The sequence below is a fragment of the Lissotriton vulgaris genome, unplaced genomic scaffold (genome assembly GCF_964263255.1).
Source record: "Lissotriton vulgaris unplaced genomic scaffold, aLisVul1.2 SCAFFOLD_2376, whole genome shotgun sequence".
NCBI lineage: Eukaryota > Metazoa > Chordata > Amphibia > Caudata > Salamandridae > Lissotriton > Lissotriton vulgaris.
Window position 1 is genome coordinate 174,041 of NW_028246622.1, and position 27,664 is coordinate 201,704.

A 27,664-nucleotide genomic window follows, 5' to 3' on the forward strand; every position below is an offset into this window, starting at 1 on the left:
TTAGGTTTATGCGTTTTGCTGCTAGTAGTGGCTCGTATACTGCGTTATAGAGCACAATAGTTAAAATAAACATTTTAAACTATAACAGTGTCTCTGTCAATTCTTATTGTGGACAAGTACGAGTGATTGAGCGAAAGGGTATGTCTTGTTACCGCGATTCTTGAAAGAGTTGAGAGTGTTGTGTTCTGGGGTGTCTAAACATTTGTCTCTTTGTGATTGTTTAGGAGAGCGAGTGAGACACTATAGCTAGTCGGTCCAGGGATTGTGGGTACCTAGGCAGGAGGAAGGCTCAGCCCCTATACACTGAAGTCCAGTATTCTTGCGCATAGTTCTGTGTATGTGCAGAATCCCTGCAACAGGGTCACAACTAAACACTATTGATTTGAGGCTGAAGGTCAATAGGTCATAAAGGTGTTCAGAATACATGGCCAACCATTCCTTGCCCTCTCTGCAGAGTGCCCAGAGCAATGGTGAAATAAAAAAGGACAGATGTTTCTTGGTCCCTGCACCAGTAACTCAAGGACTACCTCAAGCTTCCATGCTCTCACCAGCCCTATTCAAGCTACTGATGGAACCCCTCACAGTCATCCTAAATCAAGTGGGTATCAAATATCACCTATATGCAGACAACACTCAACTCTATTACAGAATAAGAACCCCCCGCAATATCCACCATCTTAATGCTAAACTAACCAAGATTCAAACCTGGCTTTTGACAAATCACCTGCAACTAAACCCTAACAAGACTGAACTCCCACTCATCTCCCCAAAGAACAATCCACTACCCATCCCTGAATGGCTCAAAAACTTGGATTCACTAAACAACGGTATCTCACCATCCAAATCTGCTAAATCCGTAGGTATCACACTAAATACAAACCTATCAATGAATGATCACAACAAAAACACTGCCAGAAGTGCATGTTATACGTTAAAGCATCTAAAAAACATCAAACAGTTTATCCCACCTGAAGACTTTAAAACAGTTGTTAAATCTCTAGTCCTCTCGAAACTGGACAACGGAAATGCCACCATAACATGAACCCCCAATACCACCTCAAGCCAGTAACCTCAATCCTCAATGCGGCTGCCATACTTATCACAGGAACCAAAAGCTTCGACCACATCTCCCCAGCTCTCAAAAGTCTGTCTTGGCTCCACATCGAAGGAAGATGCATCTACAAAACTGCATGTATCACCCACAAAGCTCTCCACGCTGCAACCCCCAGATATCTAGATTCTAAACTAGCGCGAGCAGGGGAAAACTGGGTTCTGAGATGCTCCAACGCGCTCCTCCTCACACCCCTAAACTAAAAATAATTCATCCCAAACGAAATCCTTCTCAGCTAATGCCCCTAAAATCTGGAACTCCCTCCCTAAAGAACTATGCTGCAACCCCTCCTTCTCCTGTTTCAAATGAGACCTCAAGTCTCTACTGCTCTTCAAGTACCTCAAGCAGAGCATGAAATTACCTTCACCTCCCATAGACCCAACTCTCCTGGTCAATTTCCAGTCGGACTCGTACCAGGCAAACTCATACTCTATCCTCCTCCCCAGCACCGAATGACTTTGTAGACTTTCACCATGTATGTTTTGAATATCATGTGCTCCTATTTTTACTTGTGCAAATGTAACCGCTAAACATGTAAAGTGCTCTGTTACCTTTGGGTCGAGCCAGCGCTGTAGAAAACGCAAAAATAAATAAATAATAAATGGTTACGTATTTTAGTTGTAATTCTGATTCGATACAAATGTGAGTGAAGTGCTGATAGATGAGTGGGCGCTGGTGTGTGTTTAGGGGTGAGAAAGTGAAGGAGATGCAAGAATGTGCATTCAGGAGAGAGGGAAAAGACTAAACGGTGCTGAAGAGGAAAGATGGGTTCAAGATATGCAAACTGAAGCGAGGTGGAGAGAAAAGGGAATACATGTCTATCACAGTCAACCAATTCGGGGGTGGCCGGAGATACTCCGTCCAGGACCCTTCTTGCACCGCCTGGAGTGACCGCATGTAGGGGAGGTCTTCTGTGGCTGCCTCCTTGATCTCATCTAGAGTCATGCACTGGGGGCAGGATGTGAGAGCCACCCACTGAACGTAGCCATCACACTCCTCATCAGTGGCTGCCAGTTCTCGCGGCAGTGGGTGCCGTGACAAATAGTCGGCTGGGTTTTTGGCTCCGGGTCTGTAGATGACTTCCATGTCATAAGTTTGGAGCTGGATCACCCATCTCTCGATTCGTGGCGGTGGATGGGGGGCAGTGCCCTTGAAGAGTGGCACCAAGGGTTGATGATCTGTGACCATGACGAAGGCTTGTCCGTGTAAGTAAAGGTGGAAGTGTCCGCAGGCCCACTTGATGGCTAGCGCTTCGCGCTCAATCTGGGCATATCTAGCCTCGGTGGGGGTTAGAGCTTTGCTCGCGAATGCTAGGGCGGTCCATTTCCCTGGTTCATGTTCTTGTGTCAGGACTGCCCCGAGTCCCACAGGGCTGGCATCCACGATTACCTCAGTCCGCTTGGTCGGATCGAAGTATGAGAGGGTGGCGTTCTCCAGAAGCGCTTCTTTTATGCTCCGGAAGGCGTCCTGTTCTTTGGGGCCCCAGGTCCAGGCGGCATCTGCCTTCGTCAACGCTCGGAGAGGCTCGCTGCGTGTGGCCAGTCCTGGGATGAAGCGGCCGCAATATGTGGCCATTCCGAGGAAGCTCCTCACTTCCGTGGGCGATTGGGGTGCTGGGGCGTCCTTGATGGATTTCGACTTTCGCGGGTCGATCTGGACTCCCTCCTGGTTGAACACGTAGCCAAAGAACTCAATTGAGGACTGGAAGAATTGGCATTTCTCCTTGTGGAGTGTTGCTCCATGTGCACTGAGTCTCTTCAATACATCCCGCAAGTGTTTGTAATGTTCGGAGGCCGTGGCTGAGTGTATGAGGATATCGTCGCTCACATTGATGACTCCTGGCAGCCCTGAAAGCAGCTCCCTGATGGTGTTCTGAAACACCTCGGCGGCCGAGGATATTCCGAAGTTGAGTCGCTTGTATCTCCGGAGGCCCAAGTGAGTGCTGAAGGTGGTTATGAAGCGGCACTCTTCAGCGAGCGGCAGTTGATGGTATCCCGCATTAAGGTCGATTTTGGAAAACCACTTCGAGCCGTTCACATCGGCTATGATGTCATCCATCGTCGGGGTCAGATGTCTTTCCCGCTTGATTGCCGCGTTCGGCAGTCTCATGTCTATGCATAGCCGGACCTCGCCCGGCTGCTTGGGTTTTTCGACGATGACCATGGGCGACACCCACGGGGTGGGCCCGGTTACCTTCTCGATGACCCCCAGTTTCTCGAGTTTCACCAGTTCCTTCTCCACCAACGGCCGCAGGTGGAATGGGATTCTCCGATGGCGGAGAGCGGTGGGAGTGATGGTTTTGTCAATGTGCAGTTTGATCGGTGCGCATTTGATGCACCCCAGGCCTTTGAACAGCTCGGGGAAGCGTTCCAGAAGATCTTCTACCTGGTGGTTCCGTATGTGGTTGGCAAAAGCGATGAGCTTCAGGTCCTCCGCCGTGTGGCTGCTTATTAGGGTGTCGGCCTCTCGGTCAATGATGTGGATCGTTGCGGTTACTTCCACGTCGTCAGCCCGTATGGGTGTGACTATCTTCCCTTTCAGGGGAAGCGGGGTGTCGGCGCCATACGCAAATATCTTGGTCTTGGAGTTTAAGACCTCCGGGCGAGGGCGCAGCTTATTGAATTCTTGTAGGCCCATGACATTGACGGTGGCTCCTGTATCAATGACGGCCTTCACTTCGCTCCCACCTACGTGGATCACACATGTTGGCTGCGGCCGTCGTCTGATTTTTAGTTCCCTGGCGAAAGAGACCACATACGCCTCCTCCTCGTCCTCGGAGTCTGAGTCAGCCTGCGACGTTGGTAGGAATTTGTCTGTCCTCCCCGGAGGTGATTCTGCAATGGATAGTTGGCGGACCGCTTTGGCGGTTGTCCATGATTTCTGCGAGTTTGGGGGTTTGTTCCTCCGGCGGCAAACCGCTGCAAAATGATTTGGGATTCCGCAGTTCCTGCAGACTTGGCCCTGGGCAGGACAGTCTCTGGCCGCATGGGGTTCGTGTCCACAGTATCCGCACCGGCCCTGTGGTGCGTCTCGCCGGGCTCCTTTTCTTCCTGGGCCACGTGGTCGTGCCCGTACTGCGTCAGCCCGCTCATTCCTGGTCGTTTCCGGTTTGGCGGGAATCTTATGCAGTGCTTGCTCCATGGCCGTGGCCCTGGCATCTGACAGTTCATGAGCTCTGGCCAGGACAAGGATGTCCTCGAGCGAGATCCCGGGCTTTCTTAGGATGTGGCCCCTCAGCGTTTTGTCCCGACACCCTTGTATTAGCTGGCGCCTGATGGCCTTGGGTTGGTCTTCATCCGTGGAACTGGCCAGTTCCCGGACCCGAGTGTGGAATTGATCCATCGATTCACCCTCTCGTTGGCGGGCTTGTCCCAGCTTAAAGACTTCGAAGTCCACATTCAGTTGCGGGTCAAAGTGGTTGTTCAGTGCGGTGACCGCAGCAGCATACGTGGTTACTCCCGCCGAATTGGGTAGGTGTTTGAAGAGTCGGAATACTTCGTCCCCCGCGTAGTGAAGGAGCAGCGATCGTTTCACCGCGTCGTCCGTTTCTCTGGTGACCACGAAGTAATTTTCAAGTCTCTCTAGCCACACTTTCCATCGGGGTGATGCTGTGGATGGGTCACTCGCTTCGCTGAAAGGCGGCAGCACTCCAGCAGCAGCATGCTGGAACGGGATGTTGATGACCGGTGCCGCTGCTGCCTCGTCCACCATGGCGGCTGTGCCCGAATGTTAGTGGGTCGACAAACCGCGGTGTTACCTCGGCGTGTGTCAGGCAATCTCGGGTCACTGGGGCGGACCCGCCAGAATGAGGGCACGTTGGTCTCTTCGCGGTAGGCACCGCGGGATGGTGTCGATGGTACCACCCGATGAAAGGAGCGAGGGTTGGTATCCCTCCACTCGTCGCCAATGTGGTGGGGGTGTGTGGGTAGGCCTAAGCGACCAGCATGGCCACGTGCGCAGGGGTGGAGGCGCGGAGCATCAGCCAGTAAACCACACACCCGTCTCATTCGGAAGTGACGTGCCCGAGCGCGCGTCCTTCTTTTATTGGACCCCGCAGGCCACGCCTGGCCTGCGGATGCGTGAATGCGTACGTGCGTCTGCTAGAGTGCTAACCGCACTACATCTAGGATCTCCCATGGTGATGATCATTTTACCTTTTAAGAAACATGGGGAAAAAAAGATGTCCTTCGAGCCGGATTTGAACTAGCGACCTAAGGATGACAGTCACTCCACTACAGTCCTCCGCTCTACCAACTGAGCTATCGAAGGCTCTGAAAACCCCGCTTTGTCTTCTCGTTTTTTATCTCAATCCAGTACAGATGTTTTTACCATTTTGGACCCCTTTATTTTTGGACCTGCACATAGTGTTAACTGAGAGCTGCAGAGAAGTGTTGGTCTGTTTCTAGGCGCTATCAGTGCCAGCAGTTACTGCTGCACAATGATAAAGCTAGGCAAGGTCCGCATAACATTGGGTAGATAGACTTATGCAACTGAAATGCTCGCGTCGTCGTATGTTTGTAACTTTGTAAATGGAAAGAAATGATCCCTCCTGAAATGGTGATATCTCTGCGCCATTAACCCTACCGGGGATGGAGTGAGGGCTGCTGGCTGGTGGGCCCACTGAAGCACGGACATTGGGGCATATTACCTAGAAGTGCGTTAGAAAACGCACAACGCACATTCCCATATCGCCGGCTATCGCCGGATTTTTTCACCGTGATAGCGCGCAATTATCAATGCGCATCACGTAGGCGAAATGAAATCCGGCGATAATCGGCGATATGGCACATTAGCGCATGAAAACAAACGTTGTTTTCATGCGCTAATGTGTGCATTGATAATGGGGGTGGAATCAGCGTTATGATCCACACCCCCATGTTAACAATGAAATGAAATGAAAGCAGGATTTATAGAGCGCATGGCTGCCATGAGCGTCCCAGCGCTAGAGACAAGGTAGAACGATAGGAGGAGAGTTAGGGGAAGAGCCAGGTCTTCAGAATCTTACGGAACGTGAGAAGGTTGGGTTCTGCGCGCAGAGTGGGGGAAAGGGAGTTCCATAACTTGGGGGAGATATAAGAGAAACGGCGACCCCCTGATCGAGCCCTTTTAATCCTAGGTACGTGTGCCAAGTGGAGATAGGAAGAGCGCAGGTTTCTTGGAGTTTCATGATGTCTAATCAGATTTTTTCGAATGGGGAGGCCCTTATCATGAAGGATTTTATGAGTCGTACAGAGCGTTTTAAAATAGACCCGTTCCTGCACAGGGAGCCAGTGTAGTGATCTCAGGGAAGGTTTTGCAGAGCTCCTACGGTTGGTGCCTGTTAAGAGCCTAGCTGCAGAATTTTGTACGCCCTGTAGTTTGGCAATGACTTTTTTGGGGGCGCCGAGATACAGAGCATTGCTGTAGTCGAGTCTAGATAATAATAGGCTCTTAATGATGAGCTTCCTAGTGTCTTGAGGAAGAAGGGGAGGATTTTGCGAGTGGTCCTGAGAATGCCGTAGCACGCACCTGCTGATTTCCTAGCTTGAGTGGTGAAAGTAAGGTCCTGGTCTAGCCATATGCCCAGACTTTTGATGGAGGATTTGGGGGTCGGGACTGGGCCCATACAGGGAGGTCACAGAATGTTTGACTCAAAGTGGGAAGGGTTGCCTAGCACCATAATCTCCGCATTCTCACCGTTAAGCCTGAGATGGGTACGATCCATCCAGAGTGAGATGTCACGAAGGCAAGAATAAAGATTGTCAGGAGGGAGATTATGGTGGCTAAGAGACACTACAAGCTGCGTGTCGTCTGCGTACGTCACTAGCTTGACTCCATGAGGGGACACTGTTTTCTCAAGAGGGGACATATAAACATTGAAAAGGGTAGGGCTCAGGGAAGAGCCCTGGGGAACACCGCAAAATACAGGGGTGGAGTGAGATTTAGAGGTTCCCTCCCAAATTTGGAAGGAGCGATTGTGAAGGTAAGATTCCAACCAAGATAGTGCAGACCCCGAGATTCCTAGTTCTCCAAGCCTGTGAATTAAGATAGAATGGTTTACGGTGTCGAAAGCTGTGCTTAGATCCAGGAGGATCACTGCCACTGATCCTCCTGAATCTAAGATATTTCTCGCCTCTTCCACGACCGCAATTGTGGCGGTTTCCGTGCCCTGACCTGGGCGAAAGCCTGTTTGGGATGGATGAAGTAAACCGATAAGTTCCAGGTCGAGGTGGGGCTTTTTTAGAAGGGGTTTTACAATGGTCTTTTTCCAGCCAGAAGGCACAGTGCCTTGGGTTAGAGAGGTATTAATAAGTTGGACCAGCGGAGGAAGGAAGGTCGATGTAACTGCTTTTAGGATATTAGATGGGGCTGGGTCAAGTGGAGAGCCACTTTTGATGGAGGAGAAGATGGGGAAGAGATTCTCCCCTGTGGCAGGTCCATGTTGCGGCTGAGTACAGAGGAGAGGTTCTGAGGAAACTTCTCCTGTAAGCGGAGGGAGGGATTTTAATATATTTTGAATTTTCACGTTGAAGAATTCAGCGAATTCATTACATCGGTCCTTAAGGAGATTGACAGGGTGGGGGGGGGGGGGGGGGGGGGGGGGGGGGGGGGGGGGGGTCTGCAGTTTTTAAAAGTTTGTCTATTATGCAAAAGGTTTCTTTGGATGGATTAAGGGAGGTTCTGATTTTTTCCTCAAAGAAATCTGCTTGGGTGAATTTAAGGGTCTTTCTATAAATGAGGATTGATCGACTATACTCATTCTTTTTTTGTGGGGCAAATTCTTTCCTCCAGGCCCTTTCATGTTTTTTGCAAAGTTTTTTTAATAAGCGTAGCTCATGGTTGAACCAAGGGGATTTAGGCTTCCTTCTGGAGGTATGGGCGGGGGTCTTGGGAAGGGCTATGTCGAGGGAATCTTCAATCCACGCGTAGAACTTGGTGTCTGGTACGTGGATAAGGGGGTCGTGACGTGGAATGGAACATTCCAGGAGTTGCCTCCATTCTTCTGTGTTCAGTTTCGACCAACTGCGTTCAAGGGTGGTGGAAGGTAATTTGGGCCGTTGAGGAGATGGCAGATGCCAGCGGAAACAGATCAAACAAGCATTTACAATGCTACGGTTTCTCCTTTGGAAAAGTTTGAGCTATTGGCATTGTAAATGACAACATTTGTATTTATGTGTTGGTTTTGAAAATTGATAAATAAATGGCATTGTCATTTACATTGCCAATAGCTCTAACTTTTCCAAAGGCGAAACCGTTGCATTGTAAATGCTTGTTTTATATGTAGTTATGTACAGGTGAAAGACCAAAAGAAGTAACAGAATTCTTTTTTTCAGCCAAGGCTTTGACCCTGTCCATGCTCACTCGACACCGCCCCATTGCGCAAAGTATTGCAGTTCCTATAGTTTTTTTAATGCACTTCGACCCCTGCCTGCTTTTATTTTCCCTCTTAGTGCTTGTTAATTTCTGAAATAAAAAATCCGAACACTTAGATCAAAATATAGTAAAAGGCAACCATAACAAATAATTCATATTTTACTTTCATTATCCATTTCTCTGCTATTTTCCCTTTTAATTCCTTCCCTTCCCTCTCTTCTATTTTCTCTCATCTTAAACCTGGTATTTTAAAATGCTATACATTTTAAGTATGAGAGTAATTAAGCTGTTATAATATATTTATTGACGTAACTGAATGCTTTGTATACAATTATTTTATAGCTTTAATAAAAAATAAATGAAACCATAAAAAAGCATCAACATAGAAAAACGTCAAATGTGATAACCATATACCGAGAGTATAATATTTGTCCTATATGTTGGACACATTTTGAGAGTTCCCAGAACCACAATTAATAAGTTAGTCCTATAAAAACTGCGCGTGCAAATCCCGGATACATTAACTAATGAGGTAAGTTACAAGAACATTCAGGACTTGTGTCTAAAACTTGATGCTATTCATGATAAAATCATGAGCTGTGGTGAGACCGTGATGCGCCGCCATTCTCACAGGGATGCACCTGAAGCAGCACCTGTTATCAAGTTACACCTGCCAGCGCTAGGTGAGCCGCCCGGCCTTTGAGTGCGCGCATGCGCAACACCCTGTCAACGCCAAAGGGAGGGGGAGGCAGAGAAGGCCGGGGCATGACGTGGGAAGAGACGCTCCGCTGCGGATGGGTAAACACCAACATACGGGTGTTGGGTGCTCTGCGTATCAGGCCTCTAGGCACGCGGTCGGGTCCTGCGCAGGTAAGCATTGGGCAGCGACGTGGTGGGTAAAGGGTCTGCTACTCTACCTGATCCTCTTTCCTCGTGGGCTATGTATGAGACAGTCGGCCGTTGGGAGGCTAATGCATGTTGCCATGGAGACCGAGGCAACAGCGTACTTGAGACGTGGCCCAAAGGCGGGCAGCAGGGGGCGCACGTTATGACACGCATGCACGTTGACACACTGTGACCCTCATTTGTACACGGGCATACGATAGCTAATAAGATTTCAGTGATCACATTTGTGGAGTCTGTATGTTTACAATGTATGACGTTTACCGGTCTCGCGAGTAACCGTTTGGGTGATACTTAATAACTAGTATAGACTAGTAAAAACATAGTGCGGCTCTGCGATTTCGAGTCAGACCTAGGTTCTTTCCATTCTGGGAGGTTTTGTTTTGTGTTTTTAATGTAAATTTATTAGCTAAACGTATCAGAATGCAGCAGAAAACAGGCATAGGCAATGCCCATAGGGCTGGCTTAAAATTAATTATATGCTAAATGTGAGCCATTGCAAGTAAAAAACAAGTCAGGTCCCGGGCCGCGCTGTGATTGGCTGACGTCACGGGGGTGTCCCGGGCCGGCAGCCAATCACAGCGCGGCCCGGGAATGACGTCACAGGGGTGTCCCGGGCCGGCAGCCAATCGCAGCGCGGCCCGGGACAAAGGGGCGGGGCTTAAAAAAAGCACCAGAAACGCCCCCGAATCGCATTTTCAAGAGAAAGCGCGATTGACAGCCTCTGTCTCCCAATGGCTAGCCTCCATTTATGGAGCTAGCCAATGAGAGGCAGAGGCGGTGCCGACATCCCTACTGAAAACAAAAGTTTTCGAACTGGGAGGGGCTGTGCCCCTCGCCAGGTCGAAACCTAAAAATGATCGGTCCATGGGAGGGGGATCGATTTTTGCTTTTTAAGGTTGGAAATGTTCGAGAGTAGGGGATCGAGAAGGTGGCCTTTAGTGTGGGTAGATTGATCGCTTAAAAGATGGAGTTGATACGCTGCTACATCAAGTAGCAATTCTGAGGCTATTTTATCATTGGGATTGTCGAAATGCAGCTTTAAATCACCTAAAATCATGAAATTAGAGGAGGTACTAGCAAGTGCAAAGGCGGCTTCCAGAAGAGAACTGGGAAAGTGACCTGAAGGGTCTGGGGGGCGATATACAAGAATGCCTGAAAAGGATTTTGAAGGAGAGATTTGGATGAGGAACACGACATTTTCACAGTCCAGGATTGGGCTATCGGTGATGCGACAGGAATAGATGATCCTGGTAAATTATTGCGATTCCACCTCCCTTCCCTGATGGTCTATCAAGTCGCTGAATCAGGAAACCAGGAGGCAGAGCTTGCACAACATCTGGGTTAGAGTCAACTGATAGCCATGTTTCCGTAAGAAACAGGACTTCCAGGTGATGGCCTTGTAGCAGCATGTTTATTTCCAGGGCATGTTTGGGCAGTGAGCGGCAGTTGAGCAGGGCCATATTAAATGGGGCCCATGTAGAAGGATGAAGATCAGGTCCCACGAATTGAAAGGGGCACTTCGGACAGTGTGTAGAGGAGTCCATCATAGAGATGTCTTGAAAGCAGCCCAACTGGGGGGAGTGTCTAAGTTGGATAAGTGCCTCTCGTGAGTACACAGCTGGATGTTCAGCACTAATGGAGGGAGTGCTGGGCCCTGGGCCCGGTCTGGCGCGGACGGGCGCAGACGGGCTTGCCTCTGGCAATGCCCTAACACCCGGTCAGTATATTTTCACAAGAACAAGGGAACCCAAAAGGTATATCTTAGGGACCTTGGGCAGTATCAATTTACAAAAGACAATGGTCCCTATAAGTGGAGAGGATAGCAAAAAATAATAATCATACACCTAATAAGTAGTATGTTTCTTTGTCCAGCCGGACAAGAATTTTATTTTAAATGATCAAGTTCATAGAGGGAGTTTTAAGACCAAGATAACAAGTGGGCACAACCGTTCACTCCCATCAGACTGCCGTATCAGCCACAGTGCTCCTGCCAATACAAATTGAGCCATCGCGCTCCACTCCTGGCGATTCCATACAATCCTGATGGAAGCCCCGGAATTGTTTTGAAAGAATGCCAATAGCCCGCGGTTTCTCATCAGTAACCCAGAACGAGGCAACCAGCGAGTAAACCGACATTAATGCGATAATAGGCATTGTGTTAATAATTGTTGAACAAAACAATAATGCTGATAATTCTTGTCCTGATGATGATGTCATAATTTAAAAAGGCATCGAAACGTCGTCGACAAAAAAAACCCATATGCAATATGATGAATGCTATGTTGTTTGATGCAATGGTATGGTTATGTTTAAGATATTGAGTCTGTAGCACTGAACAATAGTATACAGACAGATTTTCGCTTTTCCCTTTTTGGCCATTTCTTCGTTGTTTTGTCTTAAATGCTGTGGGCCACGGCTGTGCCCACTTGTTATCTTGGTTTTAAAACTCCCTCTATGAACTTGATTATTTAAAATAAAATTCTTGTCCGGCTGGACAAAGAAACATACTACTTATTAGGTGTATGATTATTATTTTTTGCTATCCTGTCCACATATAGGGACCATTGTCTTTTGTAAACTAACACCTGGTCAGAGCAGGTGTTGGGAGACCTGCAATAAACGAGTTTATCGCAGGTCTGCCTCTCCCAATGCCTGACTTAGTAATAGGGAGTTCCCACCTCCAACCACATTTTGCATGTGGTTGGACGTGGGAATGCCCACTTTGCATGTCATTAGCGATGTTTGTCGCTGACATGCAAAGTGGGCTTGAGCCAGGCGTTAAAATGCCCTTGTGGATAGGGCTCTAGAAGTATCGCCACTTTCTCGGCACAATTCGCCGAAAAAGCGGCGATACTTCTCCTTGCTAATATGCCCCACTATTTGTTCTGTGGGGTATTGTAAGGGAGCTGCCAGCTAAGCTGTGAAGTATAAGCTTTCATAAGACAGACATAAAAAAAAATCTGCTGCCTGATGACACACATTTATTCTTTTTGAGAGGTAGGGGAACTACCCTGAGCTGTAAAGTGTGTACTTTTAAAGTTACTAAAAAAAAGCACTACTTACAGTCTGGGTATTACTAAAAACAATATTTTGAAGCACTTTTTTTATCTTTCACCTTTTTGCGCATATTGTAGCAGCCATTCTTTTACCGTGACAATGCAAGTTTAAAATAATGACTTGCATATTCACAGTGCTTTCTGTCACCTTGTAGCACTTAACATGCACAACTATTCTCCATTGCACCTAGTTGGTAAGTATGGGAAGAGCCCTTCCAGGCCAGCCAGAATGTTTTTGGGTGCCCTTGCTATTACAATCATGCAGGATCCTTCACAGGTGTTTGAACCCCTCTTTCAAAATAAAAACAAGCATTGGCAAAGCAAATAGGTCTCTCTTATCACATAAGATCGATTGGCTTTGGCAATGTCCTTTTCCATTGTCCTTCTCTTCCACCCTCCCTCCATGTTACCTTGTCCTCCAACACACTCTCCCTTGGGAAAAAACAAATGAGAGGGTGGAGTGGGGTGGGGCAGAAGAGGCAACATGAGTGGAGGGCGGGATAAAAAGTGCACGCTTTGGTAGCAAAAAAGAATTTAAAAAGCGCTGACACAGCCAGTGCTGAATTGCTTTAAAAAAAAGCGTCACTTTTTTATTTGTTTTAGCCATGCTGTACAGCAGCCATGCCGCAGCACCACAAGGATACAAATTAAGGCAAACAGCTTGCACAGGATAGGAGAGACCTACTGGCTTTGCCAATGCTTGTTTTTATTTTGAAAGGGGGACTCGTGCTCCTGTGAAGGGCCTCACGTGATGATAGGGACTAGGGTCCCCAGGAAAGCTTCTGTCTGGCCTGGTTTGATGGGCTTAAGAATAGGTAGGAAAGCCCACAGAAGCTGCGAATAAGCAGCAGGAAAATAAGAGTGACAGTGAAGTCAACCAATGGTGAGCAATGGGTGGGCTCTATGCCTACTGATACATAACAAATGGTCTGACATGAGACAGCCCATGCACAGTCTTAAGCGAGAGCTCACAATGTCCTTGAACAAAAACTGATGCTGGTTGAGTGTATGGTGCAACACACCTATCAGGGGCATGCAGGGTTGAGGAGGGAGATAACCATGGTTTGGGTCGGACTGTTTCCATAAGGAACATGGTCAGTATTGATTTGCATTGGTTGGTGTCTTTCTAGAGTGGCACTGTGGGTGAAAAACAATGGGTTGGAATGCTACCCACAGCATGTGCCACTGGTTATTTGCAAGCATTCCCCTTTTGGGTGTTTGATTGCCAGTAGTGTGCCTGGAAACCTGAGAGTGGCACAGATTGTCAAGCCTACTACTGCCGATGTCTGTGGATTCCAAAAAGTAGTACATTTGAACCCACCAAGGTGTACTTCTATGGGTGCATTCTACTACTGTCTAAAACATATATTTCTTTAACATGCAAAAGAATGTAATCTTAGTACATTTGATTATATCACTGCATAGGTCAGACATTTATTAAAAGTGATAGTTTTTAGAAACATTCATGCCTCGCCCCACCCACAAGGACAATGCCATTAGTGAACCAAGACAAAGAACATAAACCTCTTGGACCATCAATGCTCTGTTCCATTTTAAACCTCAGATTTATCTTTTGTCTGCAGGTAAATATTAGTCAGTCAAGTACATTTACTACATTTTGATTATCAGCGAAACAAGTTGGAGCCATCATACATTCGTTGGTTCACAGTGAAAAAGAACACCAAAGAAAAAACAAGTAGAAATTCCTTATTTCGACAAAGTTACACCGTTTTGTTTTGTTTTTTGCAAACTAACGACTGTATGATAGCTCCATCTTGTTTCGCTGATAATCAAAATGTATGAAATGTACTTGACTAACTAATATTTACCTGCAGACAAAAGATAAGTCTGAGGTTTACAATAGAACAGAGAATTGATGGTCCATTGATTTGCCTTATATAACTGATTCCATCCTCTTGGCCCTGAACAGAACCACTCCACCTTCTTTAAACTGCATATTAGTGAACCAAGAAGTACGTCAGTAGCCATGTAAACCCCAAACCCGGGCTAGAGTCTTAATATAGATGGAGAAAGATGATAGTCTATTGGATCAAACATAAGAGGTTTTTGTACCGCGCACATCCTGAACTCAAGTATTTAAAAGTGCGGTCATATATGTGATAATAAAGAAAAGGAGGCCGGTGCAATAAAATATGAGGCTCGAACCACACAGTTTGGACAAGGAGGGCAGGAGGTATTGGTTTCAGGATATATGGTTATACATTTTGGTTTGGGTAGCTCTGCCTCTCTCTTAATCGTATGTACATCAAAGGTCACTGTTTTGTCTTCCATGCTTGGCTCACAATTAGAACAAGCATTTGCAATGCAATCTGTCGCACATTAGTGAAAGTTAGAGCTATTGGGATTGCAAATAACAATGTTTTATAGTTATGTTATTGTTTCAAAAACATCCCAGCAGTAGCTTAAGCCATAAAAGAGTATCCAAGAAGCAGGGAAGGGGTGCAGTACCCTGGGCTGTTTTCTCATAGCCTATTAGACTACAGTTTCTGGGTATGAGAACGTACGTGCTTTCTGTAAATACAGGGCATGCACAAAATAGTTGTATATTAAAGTATTGTTTACGCGTTAACATATAAAATATAGTGGTCTTCATTTTTGTTTTTGACCTCACTAAATAATGAAGTAATACTATCACAAAATATGCAGCATTAAGCTTCACAATTTGCCTTTTCTTGCCACATAATTTACCCAGGCCTGCCACATAATTTGGCCCTTTCCTGCTGTATAATTCCAGTGGCCCTGCCTACAAGGCAATTAGGCAATGCCAGATGGGCTATTTTGTGAGGTCAATGAAAGGGCCGGTGTTTTGACTGTTTGTGTGCCTGTTTTATGTTCTAGTGGGACAACAACCCAACTGTTTTCAGTTGGTGCAGTACCGCTGCGTAACAGTGTTTTTTTGATTTATTTTTTTATCTGTTTATCAGAAACACAAGCTGGGTGCAAATCATGGATTCTTTTACTGACTCAAGTCAACGGTATTAGAAAGGCCTCACTTAATTCATGACCAAAGAATTTAATATCAACACCTCGATGATTTGATGCCTTACGTTCCCTTGCACGTAGGCGTTTGTGGGTGGCACCATTTACAAAACCTAGAAACATGGATGGTTGAGCACATTATAAACTTGCCCTTAAAATGTCCAAAACAGAGCTTAAGCATTCGAATTGGGATTGTGTGTTGTAGGTACTACAGAGGCGCAGTCTAAATATCTTCTAGTAGACAATCAATTCAATTACGGGTTAGTGATTGCATTTTAACTATAATAAGCACTCAAACCACAGACGCTCAGCGGGTTTCTCATTTTAGGGTCATTTATAGTTTCAATGCTGCTACTACCCCTTATGTTCAAGGTAAACCTCTTAGGGAAGCTGCTGGTTTTAACTTGAGCTTTAATTATGACAAAGTAGTGGCCCCCTCAGCTGGTGTCTAGGTTTCACTGATATGCAAACCCTACAACCTCTCTTGCACCCCTCCCCAAACTCTCCCCATAGTGGACAACATGCCAACTGTTTTTAGAAATGTTTTGTATGGTCTGATGTCTGCACATGTAATGTTTGAGAAGCTTGCGCCAAAGTGGTGCCAATTAGTTACTTGTGCAGGACTGTACATTGCCACTCACACCAGTTTTTATACTTCCAAAAAGTATTTTAAGCAAGTCGAGCCTCCTGACATGCAGCCTGCAGAGCAGGAATACATGGCTTGTAAGCCTTGGCAATGGCAGTGTGTTAAGAGGGGGCTGGGCAAGTGCTTAATGATCCGTTTGTTGGTTTCACTAGTTATGGTGCACAGAATGGATTTAATGTATCCTTTTTAGGTGATGCCCTCCCCCACAGATACAAAATGTGCCTTTATGTATGAGTTCGCAATTAAGCACTGGCAGGGATCCTAAGAAATAATAACGAAAGAAAATATATGCAGACAAAGTAAACTCTAGCGTTTTATCAGGTTTTTAAGAGGGGGAGGAGAGAGTGGGAGGGAGAGAGAGGAAGAATGAAGGGGCGGGTGGGGAGCCAGTGAAAGAGAGATAAACGGGAAAAAGAGATAAGAAACAATGCCAAAACAAGCATTTACAATGCAACGGTTTCGCCTTTGCAAAAGTTAGAGCTATTGGCATTGTAAATGACAAATTTTTTATTTATGTGTTGGATTTGAAAACAGACAAATACATGGCATTGTCATTTACATTGCCAACAGCGTAATCTCTCGCAAATGTAAGACCTATTGTACCCTACTGGACGAGCTCAGCAGACAGCAATTACTACCACACACACACACACCCAGAGCCAGCCACACACACTAACACCCAGAGCCACACACACCCACACCCCCAGAGCCACACACACACACCCACACACCCAGAGCCACACACACCCACACACCCAGAGCCACACACACCCACACACCCAGAGCCCCACACACCCACACACCTAGGATGCAATGACAGAAACAGCAACATACAAGTCGGGTGGCACACTATGTTAAGGCAGATTTTTATTGTATATGTTTTTAAGCCACGCCCTTAATTACACTGGCTATGCCCCTTGTAGAGACCCTCCAGTTTTTCGTCCCAGTTAAAGCCCTGCTGCTCCCTACGTGTTCCTCCATAAACGATCTTGGTGGAGTTGCCAGCAAACACTATCCCTCATAATAGAGAGAAATTATATTAATTGGGTGTCCCCTTTGCATATTCTCTTTTCTCCATTCAAGAAGCTGATTGGAATATGCTGTACAGCCGGCTCCTAAATCCCTATTCACCATTTCAACGTACAGCATCCAGGAATCTATTAAAAAAGGCTTCTTTAAACAGCAACTAGTTTTTTTTATACTGTAATTATTTTCTCATAAAAACGATTTCATTACATTACACTGCAGTCAATCAGTTATCCCCCGACACAAATGTGACAGTGTTAACAATGCTAGGTTGCTTAGTACGTGAGATGCGGTATAAAAAGAAATAAAGACACATAATTCCACCTATCGATAGACGATAAAATGAAGCTCAGTGTCACTCCTAGAAGGAGCAAAGCTGCATATACAACAGGCCCAAGCAGATGTTCGATACCCGATACTGGTACAAAGCTATGGATAAAGGTGCCCATCGTTTACAAGAAACATTTTAATGCAAACAAGACCCTTTACAGCCCCGTTTAATACAGAATCCATCTCAGGGAAAACTGTTCAGCAATAGTTGGACGGATAGGGTAAACTAAAAGCTTCTTGCAACTTTCAAGTAAAAAGGTTTTGTGGGGGCGAGGGAGAGGGAAGAAACACGACAATGTTGTGGCTCAAATGGATTATTGCTGGTATTTTGCCTGACCACAAATAAACCGAACTTCAATGTATGCAACCTTAACTATGCCTTTTTGTAAAGTGTTTGACAAATTTATGGGCATCGGGTGTGCCCGATTCTCTAGCTTATTGCTCCTAAACATACTGTTCTGGGCAAATAAACGTCATTGTGACAAACACAGTGATTTATGCTGCGCTAAAGACATGATCTATCGTGGAAGGCTGCAGAAAAGTCAACTAATTTATATGTAAAAATATATTTACATATTCAAAGCTTAGCTAAATCTGCTCAGAATGATACTACATTATAAATACTGCTTAGGAGCATATGTGACACAGCATTCATCACGCAATAGCATTATCGGCCAGCAATCTTCAAGGCTTCCAGCAAAGAAAGCCTCCCAATTAGGCATTTGCCTTTCATTAAAATGCACCCTGCATGATGTAGAAAAGGGAAATAAAGTAGGCAAGGCATCAGTGTAAAATGAGCATGTCAGTTCATTAATACGTGGAGCCCCCGCGCTTGACCTGGTACTGTACAATCTGTGGCGTGGGCCTGCCATATACATCATCTGTTCCCGCTGCTGGTCGGCTTCATACAGACAGACCGACAGCTGCAGCACTAGAGCCCGCTCAACCTGGGGACCATCTGACTTTAATTGTAGCACACAGCTTGATGGGGCTCTTGCGACGAGAAGCCAAAGTGCGGCTGCACTGTAATAATCTGCACAGGCAAAGCGCTGCCAGCGCACCCAGGGCCTGGGACGTCTGGCGCCTGACGGGCAGCAGGAAATATGATTAATGAGCAAGGTATAATGATAGCAGGAACCCGATTAGCACCACAAAAAGGCCACAGATCAAAGTAGTATGCATTTCATGAGTCCGCAATCACTGCATGCAATCTGCGGACGGGGAGAGGTAAACTGGGAGTCAGGAGGAAAAAAAGGTGCATGAATGAAAAATAGCTCCCATCTAGTAATCTACTTCACTACAGCACACCGCAAGGTTTACAAGCCTTGCATTAACATGGATGTATGAGATCGCAATTATTCTTTATTCGGTCATAAAAGCACAAAAGAAAACCACAATGAGAATACAATTCACTACGTATACAGTACTTGTGTGTGCAAGCATTTCATAATATAAAGTACAGTCCGCAATTACAAAACGCAGCTAGAAGGGATGGTTACAAAAACCATGTAGGGGACTCAGTCAACGTACACCTGTCAACAAACCTCAGGTGGCTCCATTATGTGACCGGAAATGTTCAGGGCCACCTAAGAATCATCCTATGAATCTTGAATCGGCAATAAAAAACCACCATAAAAGCACATAAAATCATGTAAAACAAACATTTTATACAACTTAAAAAAAAACACAGCCAGGCATCCTTATTTTAACACCATAAATAGTTAAAAAGCCGGATCTAATTCTCCCTGTAGCCTGCATCTGCTTCCAGCTCTCCATACCATCAGCCTCCGCCCCCCGTTACTCTCCCTCCAGTCCCGGTATCACTCGAACCCCCTACACCGCTCTCCATTCACTCCTCGCCATCCTTGCCTTCATCACGACCGCCCTCCCTTTCTCTCGATATCCCCTCCACCCTGCCTGTCCACTGCGTCACCCCCACCAAGAGCCCCAACTTGTCCCCGACCCTCCCTCCCCCCCCGGGCTATGACAGCCAAGTCTGTACCTGAGCAGCTTGGCAGGGCCTTCCTCACAGAATCGAACACAGAGAGTGGGCGGGTGGGAGGGAGGAGGCAAGGACAGTGGGCGGGCGGGCGGGAGGGAGAAGGCTTCGAACACAGACAGTGGGCGGGCAGGAGGGAGGAGGCTGGGACAGTGGGCGGGAGGGAGAAGGCAGGACAACACAGCATCGAACACAGACAGTGGGCGGGCAGGAGGGAGGAGGCACGGACAGTGGGCGGGCAGGCAGGAGGCAGAAGGCAGGACAACGGGAGGGAGGGCGGGGGGATAAACAAGATGTTAAGAAAACTCCGACATGTCCCGGGCTGGCAGCCAATCACAGTGGCTAGCCTCCATTTATGGAGCTAGCCAATGGAAGACAGAGGCGGGACTAAGCCCTATACTGTAGAACATAAGATTTCGCCCTGGGCGGAGCACCTGCTTCGCAGGTGCTACGGCCAGGGCGAAACCTAAAAAGAATTATAAAAAAAAAGACAAAGACAATAGTTGTGGCTTGTTGTAGGTGTAACGTTACTTGTTGTGTTATATATCTGGATACAATGACAGCAGAGGCAAAATAATAGTCCGGCAGCACACTATGCTAAGCACTGATTTTTAGCTTGGGTGTTTTAAGCCACGCCCTTAATTACACCAAACAGCCCCTTTAGAGAGACCCCTCCTCCCCCCCATTTTGTTTCATACAACTTAAAGACCTGGAAACAACAGTCCGTGAAGTCCCTTGAAATGAATGTTGCACTCTACAAATACTCTAAAATGCAAATAAAATGCAAATACAACACCATGCCACAGTCACCTCAATTCCTGGAACTGTGCATCATGCTTGACTCATGACTTCTACTTTTTCAGATTGCCTGTGTGCAGGGGCATAGTGAACCCTACCCCTTACTTTAGGAACTACAGCAAGGGTGAAATTCTTGATGGGCCTCTTCTATCCGCAGCTCTGCAGACAAGGGCTCAGCTCATAATTAATATGAAAAGGTGGGCGAGTGAGTAGTTGAAGGGATAGGTGGATGCTGGATGGATTAGTGAAAGGGTTAATGGATGAATGAAAGGGTAAATGGATTGATAATGAGAGAAAGGATGGATGGATGGCTGGATGGTTGAGCGGGTGAGTGGAAGGATGGATGAGAGAAAAAGTAAATGGATGTATGGGTGGAAGGGTAGATGGATGGTAAATAGGTGGATGGATGAGTGAAAAAATGGATGGATGAGTGAAAGGATGGCTGATGGGCGAGTGAATGGTTGGATGGATGGATGGATGAGTGGAAGGGTGGAGGTAAGGATGGATGAGTGAGTGAAAGGGGGGATATATGGACAAAAGGATGGATAGATGAGTGAAGGAGTGAAAAGGTGGATGGATGAGAGAAAAGATGGATGGATGAGTGATGGGGAAAAGGATTGATTCGTGAGTGGATGAGTAGATGGATGGGTGGATAGATGGAAGGAAGGATGGCTAAGTGAAAGGGTCAATGGAGAGAGAAAGGGAGGATGGATGGATGGATGGCTGAAAAGGTGAATGGGTGGTAGGAAGAGTGACTGGGTGGATGGATGAGTAAGTAAAAGGATGGCTGGATGGGTGAAAGGGTAAATGGCTGGATGGGTGAAAGGGTAAATGGCTGGATGGGTGAAAGGGTAAATGGATGGATGGGTGGAAGAGTGGATGGATGAGTTTACCGATGGATAGGGTGAAATGGTGGATGGATGAGTGAAATGATGGATGGAAGGATACATGATGAATAGGTTAGCAAATGGAAGAATATGTTTGGATATGGATGGGCTTACTTACATACTATTGCGCAACCTCCTCTGATGTGTCTTTAAAACGTTACTTTTGTGCCAAAGTTTGGTCCTGAATTTTTACACTCACTGTCCTGAATTTGCACCCAAGCCAGTTTGTCTCCCTACTGGACAGGGTTTTACTTACAATGCAGGGACCTGCCGTCCTATCATTTCCCAAAATATAGGGTAAACACCGACCTGTGTTAGGTACTCATGCTGGACCCGGGGAATATAAGATCTCTGATGAGGTTGGCGGGGCGTGCACGTCCGGCCCAGTGACACTTTTGCTTTCACAATGTGTCTGTAGGTTCTAAACTATTAGGTTTAAATAGATAAAAGTGACACCTTCGTATAAAACAATACCCCATTCAGAGCCCGCCCCCAACATTTCATTTATTTAGCATGAAGAATACTCGTCAAAATGCGTTTTCCATGTTGTTCTTTAATTTTAATGTCATATGTATTTATATAAATAATAAGCCTCAATTACTTTTTAGGTCTCGTAGAGAGACCTTTTCCCATCCATCGACTTTTTTATGATGAGGATTCTCAACAGTTCACGTGAAATCACGTGACCACAAGCTCCTTCGTGCACGAGCTTGCATTTCCCCACAGGCTTCCCCCTGCCAGCAGCATTTGCCGCATCAAAGGTTTCAGCTGCCCCGCCCCCCGCCGTCACTTATTCACGGCCGCGCCTCGCATTTCCCCACAGGCTTCCACAGCCAGCAGCATTTGCCACATCAAAGGCTTCTGCTGCCCCGCCATCACTTATTCACGGCTGCAGGCCGTGCCTTGTTTACTGTTGACATAAACATTGCCCGCAGCGAGGACAAATGCATACACCCTCCCATTCCTTGCAAAACACTCACACCGCTTGTCTTAACATATTCAAAACTGCACTGATTTGCAAACGCAGGCAACTTTTTAACTATATAATTCTGTAACAGGGGCCACTTTTATTTTGGCCCTGGCCTATGTTCCGTCCCAGTTTCTGTACAAGCACGGACGGCAGAGAGGGTTAAGAACATTGTTTTCACATGTTGCTGCGTTGAAAGCTTTTTCCAACCCCTTCATTTTCTTCCCCCGCTGTCTGATATTTGAGCCAGGACCACAACTGCATACCATTTTTAGGTTTCTTGATTAAAGCCAGTTTTCCCCACAGGTCACATCATGAACGAGACACACGGTTTTTGTCAGGAGAGCCGCTACTGGCAGAAACCGCTTTACAGCGCTTGCTCGCAAGAAATTAGTAACTTGATCCTCAGCCTGCTTTATGCCAGCTTTGTAATTATAATATTCCAGTGGTAAGTCAGACATTTAGGCCAGGAGGAATGCAGAAGACGTAGTCTACTCTTTTTTTCAGTATTGCATTAATGTTCGTCTCTACAGTGTTTCAGGCATTTCATAAAACATATAATCTTCCTGCCGCTCTCCACCCTTTCCAGGGTTTGTGTGACCTTGTATCCTACCAGATGATGCACATCCTTTTTGGAAGCCACAATGGGTGAATTATTATCTTTACTTGGTACTATTGTGAATACGTAATCTAGAAACCCAATGCACTTCCACACAGGAAGTGTCCTGTGCGCTCGCATTTGTGCTGTGCTTCGGTGTGCGCTTCCAACCAATCTACTGCGTTTGGGAGTGCCACGCACTCTGATTCTGTACACGCGCTCTCGGAAATCAGGGCCCCGCAGATGGATGGCAACATACACTCCAAATACCACTCAGTGCAACATAATTACACACCACATCATTACACTCTACTGAATGCAAAACACACTCCACACAATACCACTCAGTGCCACATAATTACATGCCACATAATTACAATACCCTCAATACAACTTACACTCCAAATACCACTCAGTGCCACATAATTACACGCCACATAATTACACTGCGCTCAATGCAACATACACTCCAAATACCACTCAGTGCCACATAATTACACACCACATAATTACACTCTACTGAATACCACACTCCACACAATACCACTGGGTGAACACATAATTGTATGCTACATAATTACAATGCAACATACACTCCAAACAATACCACTCAGTGCCACATAATTACACACCAAAAATTTCACTCTACTGAATACAACATACATTCCTCATAATACCACTGAGTGCCGCATAATTATATGCTACATAATTACACTGCACTCAATGCAACATACACTCCAAATACCACTCAGTGCCACATAATTACACGCCACATAATTACACTGCACTCAATGCAACATACACTCCAAATACCACTCAGTCCCACATAGTTACATGCCACATAATTACACTGCCCTCAATGCAACATACACTCTGAATACCACTTAGAGCCACATAGTTACACACCACATATTTACACTGCACTCAATGCAACATACACTCAAAAAACCACTCCGTGCCACATAATTACACGCCACATAATTACACTCTACTGAATGCATTACACACTCCACACAATTCCACTCAGTGCCACATAATTATATGCTACATAATTACAATGCACTCAATGCAACATACACTCCAAACAATACCACTCAGTGCCACATAGTTACAAGCCACAGAATTACACTCTATCGCATCACCACAGCATCACTCAGCACCACCCCAGCATCACTCAGCACCACCCCAGTGTCACTCAGCACCACCCCAGTGTCACTCAGCACCACCCCAGCATCACTCAGCACCACTCAGCACATCCCCAGCATCACTCAGCACCACCCCAGTATCACTCAGCACTACCACATTATCACTCAGCACCACCACAGCACCACTCCGCGCCACCACAGCATCACACAGCACCACCACAGCATCACTCAGCACCACCACAGCATTACTCAGCATCAGCACCACCACTCAGCACCACCACAGCATTACTCAGCATCACCACCACCACTCCATCACTCAGCACCACCACAGCATCACTCAGCACCACCACAGCATCACTCAGCACCACCACATTATCACTCAGCACCACCACATTATCACTCAGCACCACCACTCAGCGCCACCACAGCATCACTCAGGACCACCACAGCATCACTCAGGACCACCACAGCATCACTCAGCACCACCACATTATCACTCAGCACCACCACATTATCAGTCAGCACCACCACTCAGCACCGCCACAGCACCACTCCAGCACCACTCAGCGCCACCACAGCATCACTCAGGACCACCACAGCATCACTCAGCACCACCACAGCATCACTCAGCACCACCACAGCATCACTCAGCACCACCACAGCATCACTCAGCACCACCACAGCATTACTCAGCACCACCACAGCACCACTCAGCACCACCACAACACCACTCAGCGCTACCACAGCATCACTCAGCACCACCACAGCATCACTCAGCACCACCACATTATCACTCAGCACCACCACATTATCACTCAGCACCACCACATTATCACTCAGCACTACCACAGCACCACTCAGCGTCACTCAGCACCACCCCAGCATCACTCAGCACCACCCCAGCATCACTCAGCACCACCCCAGCATCACTCAGCACCACCCCAGCATCACTCAGCACCACCCCAGCATCACTCAGCACCACCCCAGCATCACTCAGCACCACCCCAGCATCACCATAGCACCACTCTGCACCACCACAGCATTACTCAGTGCCACCCCAGCATCAATCTGCGCAACCATTCAACAACAACTGGTTAAAATATGTTCTGTCAATGTTTCAAGCTTTATTACAAATGTAACAAAAAGATGTTAATATTTCACTTCTGTTCTTGAATTTTCGTCACAATAAAATACACTGAACATAATCTTCACAAAAGTTATTTACAAAAGTTTAAGCTATTGCCATTATAAATTACAATCACTTTTATTTAAGTATTAATTATTTTAAAAAATGAAAAGCCATTGTAATTTGTAATATCAATACAGCTAAGTCACTTAAATACAAAACATGTTGCATTACAAATCCTATAGGTGTCACATTTGCGAAAGTTATAACTTTTGGCATTGTAAATGACAAAGCTATTAATTTAGCTATTTTCAAAACCAACACATAAATAAAAAAATTGTCATTTACAAGACCAATAGCTCAAACTTTCCTAATACGAGACCTACTGCATTGCAAATGCTTGTTACTTTTTCGATTACTTAAAAGGAAAAGGCACAAATGTTGTCCAAAAGGTAAAACACTTCTAAATATTTCTAATTGTAAAGGTGTGGCCATAAATAAAAAGTATCAGCAAATTGTAATATCAGTATAACATTATAAATTGCATTTAAAAAAGGTTTTCTATCCTCAAAATGTTTGCTTAGTTTAAAAATATATAACCGTATATCTCCCCATCGGGGAATTGAACACTGGTCTCCCGCAGGACAGGCGGGAATACTGACCACTATACTAACGAGGATCCGATGCCTGTGTGTCCGCTGAGCAGCTCCTTATCGAGGCTTCAACCCGCTCTGTATTGACTGTGACTGATCTTTCTTATTTCTCAGCTCCTTGACACCAACACATATTTTGATTTATAGCTTGTTTACATTTTACATGAATAAACATGAAAACATTTGTACTTTAGAATGTTTACCCTGCCCTCCCATGCTTCAGACGTATCTTATCCTACCCGATTTTTAAAAAAGCTTTTACATTCTTGTCTTTTAAATTGAAATGATGTCAGAAAGGGACAACACTGAAGAAAATGCCTACAAATGTGTGTTTATTGATTTTAACTCCAGATGTTTACTTTTGTAAACACACACCACAGAGGCTCCTCCCCCGCTCTCCCAGAATGCCGTGCGGGTTATTCGGAGTCTGCCCCCTGTCAAGGCTGCTGATGTCCCGTTGCTGCTCCAGGGCCCTGTGGGCTGTGAGTGCTGTGGCGGTGCTGCCCCCTGGCGGTCACCCTGAGCATCTGAAGATACCTGGGAAGAAGCCAGGGTGCACCTGAGCTGGTCCTCCCTCCTCTGTGTGAGCCAATCGAGTGCCCGGACTGGGGTCGGTGCTGATAGTAGGGGGAGAGGGGGTGCGACTGGAGCGCCCTGGAGGGAGCCTGGGGCAAGTGAGAGGTGCAGGGGGTGGGTGGATCAAGGTGTCGTGACGGAGAGGTTGGGATCCGACAGTGTGGGCGACTGACAGTAGGGCAGTAGGACCCTGTGGGTCCTCAGGCAGAGTGACCAGGTCACCGGACACCAGATCCGGTGACAGGACAGGAAGGGGACAGACAATAACCAGGACAGAGACGTGGACGGACGTGGGGACGAGCAACTGCATGATGTAAGAATAAAGAAGCGTTCAACTAACCTGCGTCCTGTGTGTAGTGTACACCCCTGCGCACAGCATGGACACGACAACTGGTGACGAGGGAAAGTGACGAACGACGCGTGGGTCACAGTGCGGAAAACAGATGGCTGGAGACACACCAGGAGCTCACCCTGGAAGTGCAGGAGACAAAAAGAAAGAATGCCCATTGAGCAGCGACGTGGGAGCACATACCGGTGAAGACGAGCGCGGATGCGGTAAGCGCTGAGAAAAAAAGGGGAGTGTGTGGAAGAGGCTGGCGCGAGCCGTCGCGAGAGCATCCAGAGCCTCGGCGGCCATATTTGAATGGGGCGAGTTGAGAGAATAGCACCGAGAACAGCAGTGGGCCGGCCCCAGCGAAAGGGGTGCAGAGATGCTGACTCTCCACTAGTGGCTGGCTGTGCTGTGGGGGAGATGTTGTGAACACGGCCAAGTGATCTCGTATGTCTGTGAAGAGGAATTACATTTGAAGTGGCGGCCATCTTATGAACAGGCAATGCATTTGTGACCGCGAAACTGCGCGAAAACGGTGGCGGCCATTTTGGATGAGGAAAGAAGGACAAAAAGAATGGAGCGGCCATTTTAAGGGTAAATGAGGAAAACATGGAAAGGGACCGACTGGAAACTTTCCTTCCCATTAGCTTGGACGAGACCCATAAAGCTATCTTAGCGGCCAAGTCAGGTTCCCCGTTTGACCCATGTCCTCCCGCACTGCTACATATGATGGTGGAGGTAGTTAACCCTGTGATTAACAGCATTGTGAACTCCTCTTTGACCACAGCAACAGTCCCAGCTGAATGGAAGTTAGCGGCAGTCAAGCCATTGCAAAAAAAGCCACTCCCTGATCCTACCACCCTATCCAACTTAAGACCAATATCCCTCCTCCCTATGCTGTGTAAAATCACTGAAGCCTGTGTAAACAAACAGATCACCAAATTCCTGGAAGGAAATGAAGCCTGGCATCCCAATCAATCGGGTTTCAGGGCGCAACACTCCACGGAAACTGCCCTCCTGCTCACCTCAGATACCATCCGCATGGCTCTGGACCAGGGTAAGAAGGCCGTCCTGATTCTATTAGACCTGTCGGCGGCCTTCGACACTGTCACACGCCATCCTGATTAACAGACTTGAAACCTCTGGCATTTCTGGC

At 46.7% G+C, this 27,664-nt stretch overlaps 1 non-coding gene across 1 annotated transcript; it reads right to left on the reverse strand.

The window, feature by feature from the left end:
* Nucleotides 1–5,294: 5,294 nt before the first annotated feature.
* Nucleotides 5,295–5,380, reverse strand: TRNAY-GUA (transfer RNA tyrosine (anticodon GUA)). Its single transcript is given in 2 exon segments — nucleotides 5,295–5,330; nucleotides 5,344–5,380. It is a non-coding gene; the product is annotated as a tRNA-Tyr (tRNA).
* Between the last annotated feature and the right edge of the window lie 22,284 nt (nucleotides 5,381–27,664).